Below are 20,928 nucleotides of genomic sequence, written 5' to 3' on the forward strand. Positions count from 1 at the left end.
TGCATATATAAGAATTGCTTTCGTAAACTGTTTCTCGTTTATTTTAAAATAATTTTGTTCAAGTTTTACATTAAAAATATCCATTCTAATGTCGTTTGACTCTCTGACGCAAAATAATCTTTGCAAATATTCCAACACAACTCATTCGTTTCTAAAACCCTTTTACTTTTATTTTAAAAATCATATTTCCCGAAATCCTCATATTTTTCCTATAAACCTTTCAAGTAATCGAGAACACTCGCATAAAATTGTTTCTCTATAATATGAATTGACCCACAATGTGAGCCCTGACCTAAAAACACTTCTGTAACAAGCCAAAGGCTGTAAAAGGTGAAAGTGAAGCCTGTCATATGAAATATCGAGTTAAAGACGGTCGCCTTAAAAGGGATGGAAAATTCGGCTTGACGGAAAAGTGAGTGCTATCAAATGCCTTTTTTCATGCACTAAGAATAGGGGCCAAGATATCGCCACTTTTCGAGGTTGGCACATTCTTTTGTCTTTGCAGGTTGTGGTAATGGATATATTTCTTCCTCTTTCATGGAAAGGAAGTATTTCATTTTCTCATCACCAGGACAGAATTCTGATCTTTCCCTGAAAGAGAAAGAGTTGGAAATTAGGAGTAATGGAGAGATGAAAAAAAGTAGGAAAATGTGAAATTTGGAATCAATTTTTGGGCTTGAGTTAGATAGCAACAAATCCTTACAAAAAGAAAGAGAGAGAGAGAGGAGAGAGAAAGTAAATCAAAGTACTAAAGCAAGAAGTTCCAAAATGATTTCTTTCAATTTTTTAATATTTAAAATAGAGATGTGGAAAGATTTGTTCAGTTAAAGCATAGTATTTTCTGCATAAAACTAGTGAATTTTCTAATAAATTACATTCTTAAATGTTTTCTGAGATGCTGAAAAAATATAGGATAGACTAAAGGGAATATTTTTTTTTAATTTAAGAAATTATTTATTAAAGTTTTGAAACATTTAATTGTAGAATTGTAAAATATAAACTTAATTTTTTTTTCATACAGTTAATTACTTTCTTTAAAAATGCGTGCTTAGTTCAATTTCATGCAACCAAAAATTTTATAAAAATAAGATTAAAATTGAATGAAATGTTTTTGTAAACGATTCTATTCACATTTTTGAGTAAACCTTTTATAATATGTGACCTACTGCACCAGTTTTAAAATTGTAAAACACGGTCTTCAAAAAACAATAACATAATTTTTAAAGAATCATTTACAATGCTGCAATATTTCTTCTCTAAAAGAAATGAAAATTATTTCAATAAATATTTAAATTCAGAATCAAGAAATCAAGTTCTTGATAAAGCAAACTGAATACTAAAATTAAAAATAAAGCAATGTATCAACTGTTTATTAAATAAAGTACTTTTTATAGAGAAAAAAGAAAGTTTTACTTACATTTTTTTGATGCAAGCTTTTAATTGAATTATTTCTCTAGAATTGGAACGCAAATCTTATTTTTATAATATTGTGAAAACATTTTAAACAATTTTCTACGTATCATTTAAATATTATAAATATTTCCATTACTGTTTCGAAAAATATTTTGCAGTGGAAAATTCATTGAATTTTTCTTTTATAACAATGCAACCGAAAATTCCTGCATTTTTAAGAATACAGGAAAAAGAATTGATAAATAATTATTATATTTTAAATATCATCGTACATAACATCGGTCATTAAATTATATTTAATAATTTAATGTAACCAAATTGATGCATTGATGACATATTTTGTAAGTCCTTATCGGCCATAATCAATTCTTTCTAGCGCATTGAAATAATTTGTTATCCTTTTGGTATTTTTGTATTTGTATTTATTAACCCTAAAGCATTTTTGATTTATTATAGCACGCAAATACAAGTAAAGGAACAGAACCGTGTAAGGCGTCTAAATGCATTTGAATTATATGTCTATTGAAACCTCAAGTACAAGTTTTGTATTAAGGTCTATTTAAAGGCATTAAGGTATATTTAAAAAAAATATATTTAATTCAAACTATAGAAACCTTTCATCCATAACTAACTGATCTCCAAACGTAAGAAGAATAGATAATTGTTTTTTTTTTATGTATAACGGACACATTGATGGTACACTGCACAAAATGATTTTGCAAAGTTGTTTTGTATCAAATGAGAGTAAAAAAGTTAAAACGAAATATAATTTTCTTTGATTCAAAAATCAATATTACAAATAATTTTTGTAATATTGATTGATAAATATTTTAATGAATGCGAACTAGAAAATAAAAACTTCCCTTAACTTAATATGCGTTTTTATTGGGCATTAAAATGTAGAAATCAATTTTTCACAAAACGTATTGGTGTAAAAACAAAACTAGAAAGTAAAAGAATTATTATTAAAGGAGCAATCTTAAAAAAATAATTTAGAAATTCCAAGAAATATTATAATGGGGAAATTTTGGAGCAAATATCAAAAACTAGTTATATATATAAAATTGTGATTAAAATTTCTATTTAATTTAAGTGTTCTTATAGGTGATACAGGCTTTTATGACTTTTATGCGCATATTCGTTTAAAAAATTTAGTACGTTTTTACATTTTCCCTATTTTTCCAAAACAAGTATTTTAAGCCTTTTTTCTGTTTTAATACTACATACTCCTTTTTTATATTAATTTTCTTTTGTTGCTTCCGATACTAATTATTTTATAGTATTAAACGTACTTGGCATTATGTTGTAATATTTTTTGTTACGACATGCATAATAATGCAGCCTAAGGATCCCTCGCAATAAACAGACGTTATTGACTTATGTGTTTTTCTTTTTTTTTACTGTATTTTTCTAAACCTTTTCTAAACCTTATAAATATAATCAGAACAATTAATCATAAATTAATAAGAAGGAAAACAAGGTAATAAAAATAAATGACTTACATTGTTTCACTTACATTGTTTTTAAAAATCATAAACAGCATATTTAAATACTCAAACAGTAAGCTACATAACATTAAAAAACTGCCAATAAAAATGTCATTTAAATAGCATGAAAATTCTTCCTTATAAAGTTTGTTAATTTTCTGTCGCAAAGTTCAAATTATGGTCCATTACTAGCATTATTTTTTGAGTTTGTGTTCAGACAGTAACAAAAAGTTTTATGGAAGAGAAAATAATATTGCTGGAAATTCAATCATATTTTTAAAATTTTCGTAAAACATGTCAATTTTTTTATTCCTTTTTATCGTTTTCTATTCTATTTAAAATGATAACAGTAGCAAATTGGAAGCATAGATATTTTTTTTTTCTTCTTCAAAATCTTTTCCAGTCGAACATTTTTTTTTTCAACTCTTGAAAATATTTTTAGGAATTATTATTTCTTTTTCTTTCATTTTAAAGAGAAAATAAGCAATCGTCTTAAAATCTAATGCATTAAGAAAAAGCCACATATTTTAAGATATTATTATTATTCCGTTGCTTAAAATAATCTTTTGACTACTTTCTATGAATGTCATTTTAGATTTTGTAAGATTTAGAGCTTGTGTTAAAGAAAGGCTTTATTTCTTTACTGTTTCCAGTAAGAAATCCGCATATATTATAGTTAATATATTTCCGCTTTAATTTATAGTAGAATTTTAAGCTGTTATCAAGAAATGATATAAATAAAATTAATATCTTTCATGAATTTCCAATTTTTAATTTTTGGTTAATTAGGTTTACCCATTAGAAAATAACAATAATGAAGTTTCGAATGAAAAACTTAATTCAGGAAATAAAATTTTTATTTGAAATTTATTGTGCCTCTATACGAAAAAATAAAAGAAAGAAATCATCATTGAGACATGGCAAAGTAAAGATATATGAATTGAAGAAAAATGATTCTTTTCTTGTTCTCTGTTCAAAATTAGAATGTTCAAAAACTGTTTATTAAACTGGTTTTACCAGATTACATGCTGCCGTCTCGAGATATTCCAGACTTTTCTTGAAGCAAAAAGTAGATGGGGAGCAACCATATTCCCCTGGAAAGACAACCTAATCCCCATAAAGAAGCCAATTGAAACTAATTATTTAGTTTTTTTTTCTCTTTTGAACAGTCTCATAACTTAGTTAATAATTTAATAATTATTAACTATGATCATATGATTAATTAATAAACAATTAATCAATTAATTAAATTCATTTAATTAGCTGATTAATTTTACTAATTAGTTTTTATAATATCTTATGTAATATTGTAGATTTTTTTTTAATAAAAACAAGCAAGCAAGGATTTTAGATCATAAAATATGTCTCTTTTTCAACAATTTGGTACAGAAATCGTCTGTTGGATATACGATAAATGACAATAAATATAGGTATGGATAGCAAAGTTGATTTTCCGCAAACATATAAATCTGGTAGCAAAAATAGAGTCCTAGCATATGCAAAGAACAGCGCTTGCAGAAAGGCCCAACACAAGCACTCAGAAAATAGTAGAAAAGCTCGCACCGCAATTAGAGAACTAGCATCCCTGTGGACAGTACTCAAAAGTTATAATTTATATGACGTATTCTTTTTATGTATATCCTGCTTATAAGGTTTCCTGTGATAAAATACAATTTTTAAGAATAATCCCTGAATCTTGAGAGCTAATTGATATATAGCCAAGATTCCTGTATTTTCTGGAATCTTTAATTTTATGTCCAAAGTTATCTATGTCACCAGAAATTGGTTGAGGTGGCTATCATTGACCTGGAAGCCATAATAGAATATCTATAAACTCATTCTGTCTTACGTTTTAACTCAAAATTTGAAGAGAGCCAATATTGCAGATTGTTAAATAATCCTATTTCAGCGCATATGTTTCATAAATAGGAAATATATATATCTTAATTATTATTGCAATATAAATACTCAAATATTTGCAATTTGAAAATATATTTTCGAAGGCGAAAATTTGATGGAACTTCCTTAAATCTCAGAAACTTAAAAGGAAAAACAAATGATCTTAAAGAAAAGGAATGGTTCCAGCTTTTAGTTACATATTTAATGTTTGTAGTGTAGTTTGTACATGTACCGAAACAAACATGCGATGAAAATATGCGCTACGTATACATAAATCAATAAAAATGGTACTTTGTATTTTCTTACAAATATTGAAGATTTTATAATCAAAGTTAATGCATATTTAATGTATACGTTTAAAACTGTCTTTACTATTCATTTTAGAAATTTGTCGCAGATAAGTTCAATTTAAAATGTCAATATAGCAATACAAGGATAATAGTTATATCTTCTCTGCATGTCATTCCTGTGTTTGTGTTTTATTTTTACATTTATTAGTTTCTAGTAATTTGATGACTACATAGTTTTCAATTTTGTTTATAAATTTTATGACGTATAAGCAATCTTTTTATTATAACTGTAACGTTAGCAGAAGTAAGGGTGTGAAAGTCTTGATTAAATAGTAAAATTATTTTGAATTTAATTACTAAAACCGAATCTATTGCAGTAAATTAAGTTTTTAGAGTCTTTCTTAAAATGAAAACCAAGAACTGGTATACTAAAATAAGTGTCATTGAAATATTATTGTTTACTATTAAACGACACATGAAATAATTTTCTGAGTTTTTGTTTGAAACAGGAGATATTCGATAAAATTATAGCAATAGTGCCGAAATTACGATTAGATGCTTATTGAAATAAATATATAAAGAAATAATAAATTAAAAAAAAACTAAAAACAATTTAAACAGAACTGATCTAAAGGTATTCTTATTAAAACATGTCAAGATTACATATATTTGCTATTTATAGCTGATGTACAGTTTTCTTGACCAACAGGCTTACATATAAATTTTCTGCTTTATATTGTTAAGGTGGAAGGAGTTCCGAGCAGTGGATAAAAGAAGACGGCATTTTATATTACGATTATTCCATAAAAAACCCAAGAGAAGTACATAAAGGGAAATAATTTGCAGTCTTTATCGATTAAAGCAGATATAAACAAATAACAAAATAAACAAAAACAGTAACAAAACTCAGTGGGAGCATTTATCTGCGATCAACTCGCCAAAAGAATAAATATCGGTATAATTTATATAAATTTTCTAGAGATGCCACATGAAATTTTCTAGAAGGGTCAACAGATCTCAGTTCTAAATAGAATTAGCACAATATCTCTTTTATTTTGTAGATCTTTCATTTTTGTCACCAAAAACAGAGCGATCTGCATTTATTTTGAATCCACAAAGAATATTAATAAATGTATATTTTCAGTGAGGAGGTAAAAGTGCATTAAACGGGTATTAAATATTCGTAAAAAATATTTTAGCTGAAGCAATAAAAATTATCTGTACATTTCTACTTTTTATTTGAAATAATCGTTACCTTCAGTATTGATATATTGAAATAAACATTTAAATGAAAGCAATTGTAACAAACAATGTTATATAACTTCATTCTTATAATATATTGATTGAACTTTATTACTTGAAAATTTGCTTCAAATGAAAATCCAGATGATTTTATTTATTGGTTAATTTATCCGGTTTTGCCAGTATAAAAGTCCTTTTATGCATAATATTTTTATATAAAATTAATTTTCTGTAAACTGTTCTAGTATACAAAACTGTTTTATCATCTGAAACGTTTTCTTTTAAATTAAAATTAGAAAATCAATTGACCAATTGAAACAAGTGGTTTGTAAAAAAACGGCAACAATTTTTTTTATGAGTTATGCTGTTTGCTATATTAGCGCTGCAAATTTTGTTCGCCATTGTTAAAGCATAAAATTGATGCCTTATTTTAACGATTGACCTACGTTAATTTTAATCATAGCCAAATTAATTTTAAAATCAATAAAAAATATTGATTGATTGTTTGGTTAATTTCTGTACTTTGTAAAGTTAACAGTTAATTTAGGTAGGGATGTTTAACATATGTGCATACATGTATAGCCACATACCTTTTATTGACGCATAATATATATAGATTCTAAGAATTTCGTAATTTATGATAAATAAATATTCGCGTTCCTATTTTTAAGGGAAAAAAAGGCTTTTTTTCATCTATTGACAATGATTTTACCACAAGAGTTATTTGTTTTTATTAATTATCAGTAGCTTGTTTGTTTTGTTCTTTGTTTTCCTTTCAAATTTGTGGAAGACACCTGGGGCTGATTTTGGAGGTTTTCCATCACTTTCAAACAAACCAAGATCGCCTGTACCATACAAAATAATCTAACGAAGAAGAAAGAATGGTTAATGTATTTGCGCAATATGTATCAAAACAAGAGAATGTTGAAAACAAACAATTCATTTCATTATATTCGGCATTATTATTTATTTATTTGTGCCTCAATGGATGTTTTGAATGATAGGACTGAAAGAAATTCGGAAATATTTTTTTATGTTTAAATTTATTCACATTTTCAGTTTTCAGTAAATATCCTTGGAAAGAAACTTGCACGTGAAAAATAAAATTTTAAAATAAAAACCGAGTTCAAAGAAAAAACGGCTCATAAAATTGAGATGTCTGTGAGTTGAAGTTCCCATTCGCCTCAGGGGTGTTTCGAAAACACAGAAAAAAAACATATAAATGCAAAAACATCTGAAATACTGTTAATTGGCTGGTAAATGGAAAATCTTTATACATTGAGACTGATTTACAAAAATAAGCAAAAGCAAAATAAGCAAAAAGAATGTGTTATCTCCGACGTCATTGGGTCACCAAAACATTGAACCAAAAAATGCTTTATATATATATATATATATAAAGCATTTTTTGGTTCAATGTTTTGGTGACCCAATGACGTCGGAGATAACACATTCTTTTTGCTTATATATATATATATATATATATATATATTGTTTTTTCTGGAGATGACATATCTTTTCTCTTTAGTTTCCAATTTTTCTTTCAAAAAGCTCTTTTGTATAAGTATTTTTCTATATAAAAATATAATATATCTTTATTGCTTTACCCATTTAAATATGACAAGCACATAAAGAGAAAGTATAGAGAAAGTATCGTAGTCAGCATTTTAAATTGTTCATTAGATTTTGGCATACATTCACTTCTTATATTTGCTTAAGTGAAAATTAATAGTAATTATTTAAATTTTTGTGCTTTTGGAAGTGCAAGTATACTAAATTCAAAAGTTTAAAAATCAGACTAATAATATTTCTATAAGTTATAATTAAGACACCATATTTATAAATTCATTTCAAACTTTATGTGTGTGAATGCAGTAGTTTCCAAACACAACAACTCGATTGAATAAAATTTTAAACTTTTTTTTTCGAAATTATTGCCTCATTTAAAATTCTGAACAAAATAGAATAAACGATTCATTGTTAGTCTACAGCTCGAATATATACGTTATTTCAAAACTCAGATTATAGAGACTCGGAAATTTAAAACAGGCAACTGTGTAATTACATCTGATATACCTATAGGCACTTGATAATGCCCCTGCATCGATTTATCATTTATATAATTTGTTGCCAATTATTTAAAATTAGTAGAATACCTGAGCTAGTATTATTTCTACTTATCCTTCAAATATAATCATCTATTGCTTTTAGAATCTCTGGGGAAATTCTCTATCAATCTGTGAAATAGCTTTTGCTTATATTTAGGGATGGAATATGATCTATCTAGGTTTGAAGCCATTTGGCGACAAAAAAAAATCCCTCTAAGGTGCACATTTCTACATTTCAAATGGTTCATTCGCCAAATTTCGTAGCAGTTCGTCAAAAGATCGACCTTCTACAGCGCTAATATACACATTTATCCTTATTATTACTAAAGGCTGATCTAGATCGTTTTTTTAATATGCGAATGCTGAACTTATATAGACATTTCTGTAAATTCTCCTTTCATTTCTTAGATGTCATAATTCTAATATAGATTCATCAAAAATAAAACACGTAAATAAAAACGCTTTATACATAACTTGACCTGGTTCTATTAATTCTCAGTAAATCGAGTTAACTCAATCAAACCGAAGTAAGCTGTGATATATTAAAACTGCTAATTGAAAAAAAAGTCTCATTTATGAGGAAAAAAAAAATTCTTCCGAAATTTATCCGTATTTTTTTTCTTGTTAATGTGAAATTATGGGCCCTAAGCTAGTATACATTTTTTGAATTGAATTAGTGTTCTGACTGCAACAAAGATTGTTTAAAGTGCAATAAAAATTAAAGCTACCTATTTATTAAAAATTTAATTTTATATTAATTTTTTAAAAAAGATATTCAGTTTTTAAATTTTTTTGTCATTTTTATTTTAATCCAAAACGATGATCAATTTGAGAATAGAAAAATATGAATGATTTTCTTTTTTTCCTTAAAAGCTTTTCTTTTTCAATTTGTGTCACTTGTTACACTTCCAATCATCTATTAACTGAAAGACTTATTAATAGAAAAAAATTGATCGGAAAGGAAGAAAATATTTTCTGTCGTTTTAAAGAGAAATCTAAATGTACGATTACTTTAAAATCTAATATATTTAATAAAAAAAATTAGCACCTTTAAAAAATTTCATTACACCTCTGTCTTATTTATTTAATTGAGGGTTTTCTATAAATAATATTTAATATTTTGCATGGATTATTATATGAGATATTTTAAGTTTACAAAAAACTGACTGTATGTGATTTCTCATATTTAAAAAAGAAACTTATTTGTATTCCATAAAGTGAGATAATGTATTTAAGCTCTGAGGAAATAAAATGTTAACTTTAAGTATTATACATTCATTATTTATTATTTTTTTATTAAATTAATTTTTAATGGAAGATAATGAAATTTTTAATAGATTTGAATGTGAACTTCTGCTTTTCCTGAAAAATAAGAAACGTTTATTTAAACAATTAAGATAAGACAAATGTTCGATAATACGAAGGAAAATGAATAGAAGTAAGAAAGTTATGGATCCTCTCACAGCATTATGTTTATATAATCATGTTAATAGCATTAACAAGAATTCCAAGACCAAGGCGTAATTTAGTAATGAAAACTTTATGGAATTGGATGTTTATGATCTTCCTATTAAATGTAGACAGACATTTAATTTTTTTTTTTCATATTTTGACTCTGAAACCAATGATATTTTCGATATCACTTACAAATTTCATAATTTTTGAAGAAAATACCTGAATTCATAATATCTAAATGTTATATAAATATTAAAATACTATTAACAACTATTTGATCAAACATGATAATATCGGAATAATTTCAAAATATGTATTGATTTTTCATTGATGAACTTCCCTTGTTTCATGATATCAATAAATATATAAAATAATGTTTGATATTCCTCTAAGTGCTAGAAATTAAAATCCTCTTGTTTGTAATAATTTCAATATACAATTTTTAATATATAATTTATCATTTTTTTTTGTGTTTTAATTCATGAACTTCTAACTTTTATTAAAATTAGAATTGCAAATAAAAGTAAATCTTCATTTGAGCCAGACGATTTTTAAAAATAAATCTTTGGAAATACAATATTCTATCTAAGCAATTATATTACTCATTAGCAATTATATTAGCGTTTGTGAACATGCAAATTTTGTTCACAAACTCTAAAATATGTGAAAGATGATTTTCGTTTAAGAGTTGACTTGAACTGATTATTACTACTTTAAGATCTATAAAAGCATTGTCAAAATGTGAATTAAAAAGTCAAAAAAGAAATTTAAAAAAGAAACAAGAAAGTAGTTCTAAGTGAAAAAAAAAAGACAGTAACTTCGCCGATTTCTAATTAATTAAATAATTTACTAGGCTGAGTATAAAATATAGCCATTCTAGTTTTTCTGAATTTTGGAAATACGTTCAATCTGAAAATGTTCGGATATATTTGATCATAAACTATATGACTAAAATTCTTCAGTTTCTTAATTTCTATATTTTTTGCTCTGATTTAAGACAGTAATCACACATTAAATAGAATTTAACTTCACTTAAAACCAACATAAAAACTAGCAGTTTTATGGTTAAGATTTTCTATTCCAAAAATTGATTGTAGTCAAAATGTTTTTTTAAATTATATTGTCTTCAGTATTTGATCTTTATCAGAAGAGTTTTATAAGAATAATTGTTTACGCATCTATTTTCGTAAGAACCATTTTCTTAAAAGTAATTGCTCGTATTGCCATTCCCGGAATTGAAGTAATTACTCGGTTGCGAAGTATTTTCTGAAATATGATGCTACTTTTCTGGAATTCCTGGAGCGCTTTCAAATATTTTCGAAGAATTCATAAGTGTTTATATCTATTATTTTTATCCACGTAATAATGGTATTTTCAATATTACCTCTTAGCTAATTTTTTCAAACATTGTTTCGAAATTAGTACTATATATTCTATTCTTTTACCATTGCTCTTACAACTTTGATCGACATTATACTCCATATTGCATTGTTTGTTGTATTTTTATCAAATCCATTTTCAACTTCCAGATCATATTTCACACACGAGTATTACAGAAAGCCACTTTAAACAGAAATACACCGCTATACTGAAGCACTTCAGATGATTACTTTAAGGCACTTATGATCCCAGAAACAAAATCCAAACAATTCGGGATTTCAACAGTTTCTAAGTTTCTTGTTCTACATGTTTTTAATTTTTTTGTTTTAAATTTTCAGATAAAGTCTGTAAATCCCCTAAACTATTGCGTTCTTTCTGAAAATAGTTTTTTTTTCTTTTTTTATAGAAGAATTCTGAAAATTCTGTCGTTGATAAACTGATCTCCTTTCGAATATATATTTTTTTGAACAGGGCTTTAAATTACTCGATTTCTTGTTGCGCATCATCATCATCAACATCATGACTTTGCTTTTATATTTGAAAAGAGCTCTTTTTAAGACATTGAATGTTCCATAGTATTGACTGATTTTATCTTAAATCATATATATTTATTAAAATTTACTAAGTAGGAAATAATTTGTAACGTCTTAACTTTATATGTTACATTCTAAACTTTGATTTTTAATCATTTGTGGTTTTATTAATGTAAAAAAAAAGAAAGGAAAAAAAAATAGATTTTTTTTTATTTACTCCTTGATGAAATAATTTTCAAAAAATATAATTGTTACGAATTATACAGGGTGTCCCAAAAAATGTATACACACTTTAAATAATTGTAAATTTGGGGTTTATTATAATTTGAATAATTTTCAACATGTAAAAGATTCTACAAATATCATTCTATTGTCTTGTTATTGCATGTTCTCAAACTGATGTCCGTTCTGCTCCAGACACTGCTCACAACGGGAAGCGATGGAATAGCACACATGATGGAACAATTCCCTTGGGATATTCGTAAATTCATGTTCAATGGTTGCCCTCAATTGAACAACTGTTGCAGGTTTATGGACGTTCTGAACAGTTCCATCAGCTTCAAACTTATCTCTAATTCGAGTGATGGTAACTCGTGTGGGTGGTTCTTTGTTAAACTCCCTCTTAAATTGTCTTTGCACTTCTACTGCATTTACATACATTTCTACAGCATTTTAGAATAAATTTCCTTTCTTCAAATTTAAGTCTGTCTGCCATCACTCGGTTCAATGAGTTCAGTATGTAAAGAAAGAAGAAATAACTTTGTTATCAGCTGCTAAAATGTGTATACATTTTTTTGGGACACCCTGTATAAAGTACTTTGAATTCTTGTTCAGGTTTATTGCATGAATTTTGGAGATTTGGGTCATTGAACCATTGATGCAATTCTTTATTGGTGACACAATAATTTTGCTGAAGTCTCTGGAATTTTCAAGTAAAGACTAAAAGAGTAATAGATATGAAGAGTAGATAGAGCGTTTTGGGAAAAAGATCTCGTCCATAAAGATAAGTATAATTTCTCCACATCATTTACTATGGGAAGCAACCCAGTAATTTCACTCTGGGTTTGAGAAACACTTGTCCAAATATAGCTTGATTCTTTCATGATTTTCGTTTCTTTAAGGTTTAATAGCGACTTCTTAATTGGCAATAGTACCAATACGTATACTCTTTTATGATTCTGGAATTTTCGTGGAATTTTTTTTTTAAATGCCAAATGCTAAAGGCATGAATCATTTGGTGTAGAAATATTCGCCCATAAGCTAACAATGGAAACTCTCCACAGCTCTTACAATGGCTAGCAGTATTTTTCGAGTGACACATTAATTTCCCCTGTGTAGTGAGAAATTGGTTCCAATATTCGATAATTCGTACGTAGATAACAATTTCTTCTTAGGAACCTTCATTGCTGGCATCAATATCTAAAATGAATTGCTTCTCAAAATCAGGAATTTAAAATCATTTATCTGTAAAAGAAAATGCTTACCATTTAATATATGGAGTTCAGTCTATTGAAGTATTATAATTACCTTTTATGCCAGGATAATTAAAAAATTCATAGCTGATATCAATTAATTAATTACAAATACAATCCGCAGTTACGAAATTATAAGAAAATTATATATGTCTTATCTTTGTACAATTGCACGTTGAAAATTTTACTAATCTTATCACTATACAACTGTACATTGAATATTGTACATATCTTATAATTGTAAATTGTGCATATCTTATAACTGTAAATTGTACATATCTTATAATTGTAAATTGTACATATCTTATAAGTGTAAATTGTACATATCTTATAATTGTAAATTGTGCATATCTTAGAATTGTAAATTGTACATATCTTATCAATGTATAATTGTATATTATACATTTTCAAATTTCATCAGCATTTTACATTTCACATTAGCATTGCATTGAAAATGAACATTAGCACTGTACACTGGAAATTATATATTAGAAGGAAATTTTACAGTGACATATTTAATGCATGTCACTATAGGAATTTTTTAAATTTATTAATTAAAATTATATAACATAAAATTAAGATTCCTTTAAATAAATATGTTTTATTTCAAATTCAGAAGATTTCAAATTCATTCAATTCCAGAAATATGAGACATTGTTTTAGTTGCTTAACAGTTATTTTGCTTTTTGTATTTAAAAATCTTTTAAGTAGAAATATTTCTGAGAATCGAATAAAAATCATAACTCTTGGCTTTATATAACGTTTATATGTAATTTTTCTTAACAGTTCACAATTCTACTTTCTTGTTCTTTATACGTTGTTGATCCAAATTTTAAAATTCTACAATACAGTTTAAGTATGTTGTGTAAGCACATCTAAGAGTAAGTTAAATTCAAATATGACGATAAAAAATGAAAAAAATAGCAATAAAAAAACTTTATGATTCACGGATTTTTGTCCTAATATTTTAGTGACTTAGACTCGGTAGAAAACTTAATGGAAAAAAAACCCTGAAAAAATTTGATGACAGCATTTTTATAGGATGCGAGAATATAATGAGAGTTATCTCTAAATCTCGGTATTTTATAGGTGAACGGGTCTTTGTGGCTAATTCAAAAATAAATAAGCTACAGAAACTTCATTCCTTGGTTCTTAGAAATGTGAGAAACACATGTAATTATATATTTGATGAAACAGTGATAACTGTTTGAATTTTAATGCAATAATGGAAATTGTTATTACATATAATCCAATGTGAGTATACAGTATAAAGGTTTTTAATTTAATACAGTATATTGGTTTTCAAATGTTTTTTGTAAAAATTACAAAACTAGGAGGAAAAAAAAACTGAACAAAAATTTGTCGGTATCCTTCAATAAAGTGATTTTTTTTTACTTATAGAATTTAACATTCGTCAATTATCTATCTACTTATAATATCTCGATTATGTATCAATTATTCTAGATAAAAACTGTACTGTACATTAGCTTTCTACTCTGTAAAGTAAATTAACTTTTTTTAAAAAATAAACTAATAACACTAAATTTGGTATCCATTGATCGAACGATATTTGCTAATTTAACGGACTTGACGGGAGTACACACACTTCTATATTCTTAATCATTCTTATATTCGGGAGTACACACACTTCTATATTCTTAATCATTCTTATATTCGGGAGTACACACACTTCTATATTCTTAATCATTCTTATTTTCTCCTTTTTTAAATGCATTCAAGTTTCATAACATCGATCGACTTTCTCACTCAAAATAATCTTTTCAAACATTACAAATCTATTTTACTTTTAATGTAAAGATCAGCTTTTCCTGAAATTAACTTTTTCAGATAAATCTATCAAGTAATCTAGAACACTCGCATAAAATTCCTTCTCTTTAATATGAAATGACCCGCAAAGGGGAAACTTGACCTAAAAACACTTCTGTAACAAGCCAAAGGCTGTAAAAGGTGAAAGTGAAGCTGTCATATGAAATATCGAGTTAAAGACGGTCGCCTTAAAAGGGATGGAAAATTCGTCTTGACGGAAAAGTGAGTGCTATCGAATGCCTTTTTTCATGCACTAAGAATAGGGGCCAAGATATCGCCACTTTTCGAGGTTGGTGCATTCTTTTGTCTTTGCAAGGTGTAATAATGGATATATTTCTTCCTTTTTCATGGGAAGAAATGTCTCATTTTCCCATCACCAGAACAGAATTTTGATCTTTCCCTGAAAGAGAAACAGTTGAAAATTAAATAGAATGGAGAAATGAGAAAAAAGTGAAAATATGTGAAATTCGAAATCAGTTTTCGGGCTTGAGTTAGATAGCAACAAATCCTTCCAAAAAAGAAAGAGAGAGAGAGAGAAAGGGGGAGAGAGAAAGTAAATTAAATAAGAAGTTCCAAAATGATTTCTTTCAATTTTTTAATACTTAAAATAAAGATGTATAAAGATTTGGAGTTCAGTTAAAGCATAGTATTTTCTGTTTAAAGCTCATGAATGTTTCTAATAAAATACATACTTTAATAAATATTAATATAAATAATTTAAGAAATTATTTATTATAATTTATGAAACATTTCCATTTAACATAATTTACCAATTCTAATATTTAATTCTGATTAAAAGAATGCTCAAAAGTCAGAATCATCACAAAAAATTGAAACACAAATCGTGTTCCAGAAAATAATTGAGAAAACAATTAACTCGAAAAGAGGAGTATTCATTTTTCTTAAATTTTATATTTCATATTTTGGTTTGAGTCGGATGACAACAAATCTTGATGGCGCAGAAAAAGTTCTGCTCCTTCCCCCAATGAAAAAAAGAGAACAATTAAATCAAAGTACTAAGATAAGCAATTCCAAAATGATTTCTTTCAATTTTTTAATATTTAAAGCAAAGATGTAAAAATATTTGGAATTGAATTAAAACGTAAGTGTTTGCTGTATGAAGCTAAATACATTTTCTAGTAAAATAATCCTTATATGTTTGTTTTAGATGCAAATAAAAAAATTGGATAGACTCTAAGGAAATGATTTTTTTTTTCAATTTCAGAAATCATTTGTTAAATTGTTGAAAAATTTCCAGTCGACATAATTAGTTTAACGTAAGGTCTAGTGCATATTAAAAGAATGTTCAAAAATCACAATCTTCACAAAAAATTCAGAAATCAAAAGAAGATTTGTGTTCTAGAAAATAATTGAGAAACTGTTATTTGGAAAAAAAATATGTATTTTTTTCTTAAATATTATATTGTGTTACAAAAAAAATACACAAGACATAACATTTGTAATATTAAATGTCGATATTTAAAATTAAAATTTATTTTTTCTTCATATAGATTTTAATTTTACAGGCTGCAGAATTGTACAATATGAACTTCATTTTTTTCCTACAGATAATCACTTTCTTTATAAATGTGTGCTTATTTAAATTTTATGTAATCAAAAAGTTTTTAAAAATAAGATTAAAAGTGCATAAAAATGCTTTTTATGAAATAATGTTAAAGACTTTGTAAACGATTATATTCTCGTATTTACGAAACTTTTCATATTACCTGACTTACTGCATCAATTTTAAAATTGTGAAACGCTGTCTTAAAAAATAAAATAAAAAAAAATCATTTATGATGATGCAAAATATATTTTCTTAAAGTAATTCAGAATTCTTTTAAAATATTTAAATTGAGAATCAAGAAATTAAGTTCTTGATAAAGCAAATTGGATACTAAAATGAGAAATAAAGCAATGTACCATCGGTTTGTTAAATTGAGTAATTTTTATAGAAAATAATGGTTATCTTGTACTTGAATCATTTCTCTCGGCTTCGAATGGAAATTTCATTTTTATCACTGTGAAAATATTAAAAATAATTTTGGACGAAATGGCATTCAACTATTAGAAATCTCTCCACTATTGTTTTGAAAATTATTGTGAAGTGGATAATTCATAGAATTTTTCCTTTATAACCGTTAGAACAAAATATTTCAAGCAATTTTAAGAATGCAGAAAAAGATTAAAAAATAATTAGTATTCTAGAAATATCACCGAAAATAATATTGTTTATTAAATGATTTTCAACCATGTAATATAACTAATTTAATGCACTGATAACATATTTTGTTAACCCTTATCTATCATAAGTGATACTTTCTAGCTCATTCAAATTATTTGTTACCTAGATAATATTTTTTATAAGATAAAAACAAAAGCAAATGCATGAATACTATTTAATAAAATATTTAGATGCCTTGTTAGAAATTTTGCATAGTCTCAGAAAGGGAGCTTAAAAAATATTTCTATAGAAAAGGCATTTTTTCTTCTGTGATCAATATGTTAGATAGATCGAAAAACAAGGCCTAGACATTTGACAAAAAAAAAATGTCTTTTATATTTCTTTCTCTGGATTATTGCTTAAGGGGGCTCATTAAAAATAAATACCTTGATCTAGTATTAATATGATTAATAGTAAACAACTCCTCATGTTCCTGTTATTAAAATTTTAAAAGATGAGAGATGAATCCTAATTTTTCTTTCATTTTAAACATTAATTAAAATTTTGCAGTTAATTATTGTTATTATTTTGTGGAACAAGTTTCAACTAATAATAAAAATTATGTGTTTGTATGTGCCTATATGTATTGGGTTCTACAGTCTTTATCGTTTGGTTTAAATCTCTAAAACTTGGCATATAAACATCTTGGAGAATAAAAGTGGGCAACTAGAAAAATTTCTCTTAATTTTAAATAAAATTTTAATTATTTAAAATTTTATTAATAATTTGGTATGTTTCATTCTAACTTCTTAAAACAGTGCAGAATAAAAATTATTCTTATGTCATTTTAAAACTGAAATAATCAACGTTACACTTGTAACAATTTCTTAACATGTTGTCCCTCCCCCCTATATTTAATCAGTTTTCAACATATGCTTTCTATGCATTCTACAAAATAAAAAGTTTCATAATTGAAACACAAATCGTTTTTTTGTTTCAATAATTTTTTTCATACTGGCTTTGTTCCAATATTGCAGCTCAAGATTGATTAAGATTGAGATTACTTTTTCATACTGAGTATAAAATATTCTAATAAAAGTTTTTTGTAACTAAAACAACAAAAAACATTAAATAAAATTTTATTGTAGCATTTGTAACTAAAGTTTAGAATCATGAAATACTGAAATATTTTTAAAGTTTGCCCGTCGATTCTGAAACACTGCTGTTTTTCCTTGTGATATAATCGATTGTGCAAAGATATAGACAGAAAATTAAGGAAAAGCATAGCACAAAGACAGAACAGTGCAAGACGTCTAAAAACATCTGAATTATATGTCTATTGGAACCTGAAATCTAATAATATTTTGTTGAAGAAGCTGTTAAATTATATTTACAAAAAATATTTAATTGAAATTTTAAAAACTATTAATCTTGCTAACTAAATGATTGGCAACAGTGGTAAAGATTAATAAATAGTTATTTCATTATCTATAATGCTCTAATTGATAAGGTGTTTTGATTTTTTCAAAGCTGAATTATATCAAATGAGAAGAACAGAAGCGAAATAAAATTAATTCTCTTTGATTCAAAATTCAATCACATTAGTCTATCAAAAAATATTCGCAAAAAAAAATTCAAATGTTAAAATATTTCAGAAGGTAAGAACGCATCGAAAGTAGAAACGTCTTACAACCGTGATATCTTTGTGATCATAATTATTTTTTATTTTTTGCTGGCATATTTAAAAGAGAAAGGAGAGAATAAAAAATTGAAAACGTAAATCAGCTATAGGTATGACCTGGTTAAAGAAAACTCTTTGTACTAGTTTTTTTCCCAGATAAAGTGAAAAAATTGTCGAATCGATTTCTATGATACTGATATTGCTGTAATTTATAAGAAAAAGGTTGCATAATGAGAAACGTAATATTTATTCTGGCATTTGAATTGAAAATATACTCTCTTTCATGTGTTTATGCTATTCGGTGATTTCGTACAGGTTATATATTTATTAAAAATATTATAATTTTAATAATACGCTTAAATTATAATTGTGTTTTTTAAATTCTACTTAAATAGATTGAAAGAGATATTTGAAACAAAGATAAATAAATTAATCAGTTGCAAAGTTATAATTAGAAAAGAAAATCGATTAATTGTTTCATTTATTTTTGGTTAATATGGTATAAAAGAAAATCGCTCTGGTTAATGAATGGTTATATTGCCATATATATATATATATATATATATATATATATTACCATTAGAATTTGAAAACATTTTCGATGTTTAGAAATGTAGCATAAAAAGTAATAAAACAACCTAGTATTAAAAGTAATAAAATTGCCAAGTATTAATAGACTGAAAGATAAAAAAAATATTTAAACAATTCAATATTTTATAAACACTTGAAGTTATCTTTAGGGTTCTTCTGTCAAAACTTTTTTTAAAAACTATACGTTTTGAATTATAAGTGTTCTATAAAAATGTCGAAATAAAACTTTAAAATTTCGATCTATTACATCTTCAAAAGGATTTTACACATACACACATAACATCATAACATTTTATTGAATTCTTTTTTCGTGTACTAATCATATCGAAATATTCATTCTATAGAGAAAGCGTTAAAGTATTTCATTTAAATACACAGGAAGCAAACGCTGTTACTTCGCATTTCAAGCATAATTTCATTGAATAAGCAAACTCTGTTAATATGTATCATAATTAATAAAATATCATTTCCTTGTGTATTCGAATGTGTTATCAATCATCATTTAAATACTTATTAAATATTTTTTATTCATTGTTGTGACCACCAGCAAATGATTCATTTTTTTTAATCTACAAGCTTTGATTAAACTTGTCTTGTTTCAGAATTTCAAGAATAAAACATAGAATCTATTTTCTTTTCAATTCCGTTGTATTAGATTACATAAAATTCGTACAATAATGCATTCTCTAATGTATTGTATGTACACAAAATATAAAATAATACGTTAATGCTTAATGTTTTATATGGTTTGATTGCATCAATTTTATATTATGATACATGGAATTGAAACTGAGAAAAACTTAATAAAAGTTTTCTATATTATTTGTTAAAATAATTAGTAAATATTTTAATAAATACAAAATAGAAAATAAAAGCTATGTATTGTCATAATATACGCTTTTATTGCATACTAAAAGTAAAAATCATTTTTCATAAAAAAGTGTGTTTTAAATTGAAATAAGAAAGTAAGAAAATCAATGCTAAGGATACAATTCTTAAAAAAGGAATTTGGAAATTGCAAGACATAGTATAATGGAGAAAATTTCTTAACAATTATTAAAATTTAAAATATATTATTGTGATCAAAATGCATATTTAGTTTAATTAGTTTATTTTGCTCTATTAGTTAAATTTCTATTTAGTTTAATTAGTTTATTTAATTATATTAGTTAAATTTCTATTTAGTTTAATTAGATTATTTACTTATATTAGTTAAATATATATAATTTAGTTCATAGGTGTTATCGGCTTTTATGACCTTTTTTTTGGCTCAGATTTGTTTAAAAAAGCAGAATGTTTCTACTTTTACTTTTTTTAAACAAAACTTGTGTTTAAATCCTTTTTTTTTCATTTTTAATTTTACATATACATTTTCATATTAATTTT

Source organism: Argiope bruennichi, chromosome 5 (assembly GCF_947563725.1).
Source record: "Argiope bruennichi chromosome 5, qqArgBrue1.1, whole genome shotgun sequence".
NCBI lineage: Eukaryota > Metazoa > Arthropoda > Arachnida > Araneae > Araneidae > Argiope > Argiope bruennichi.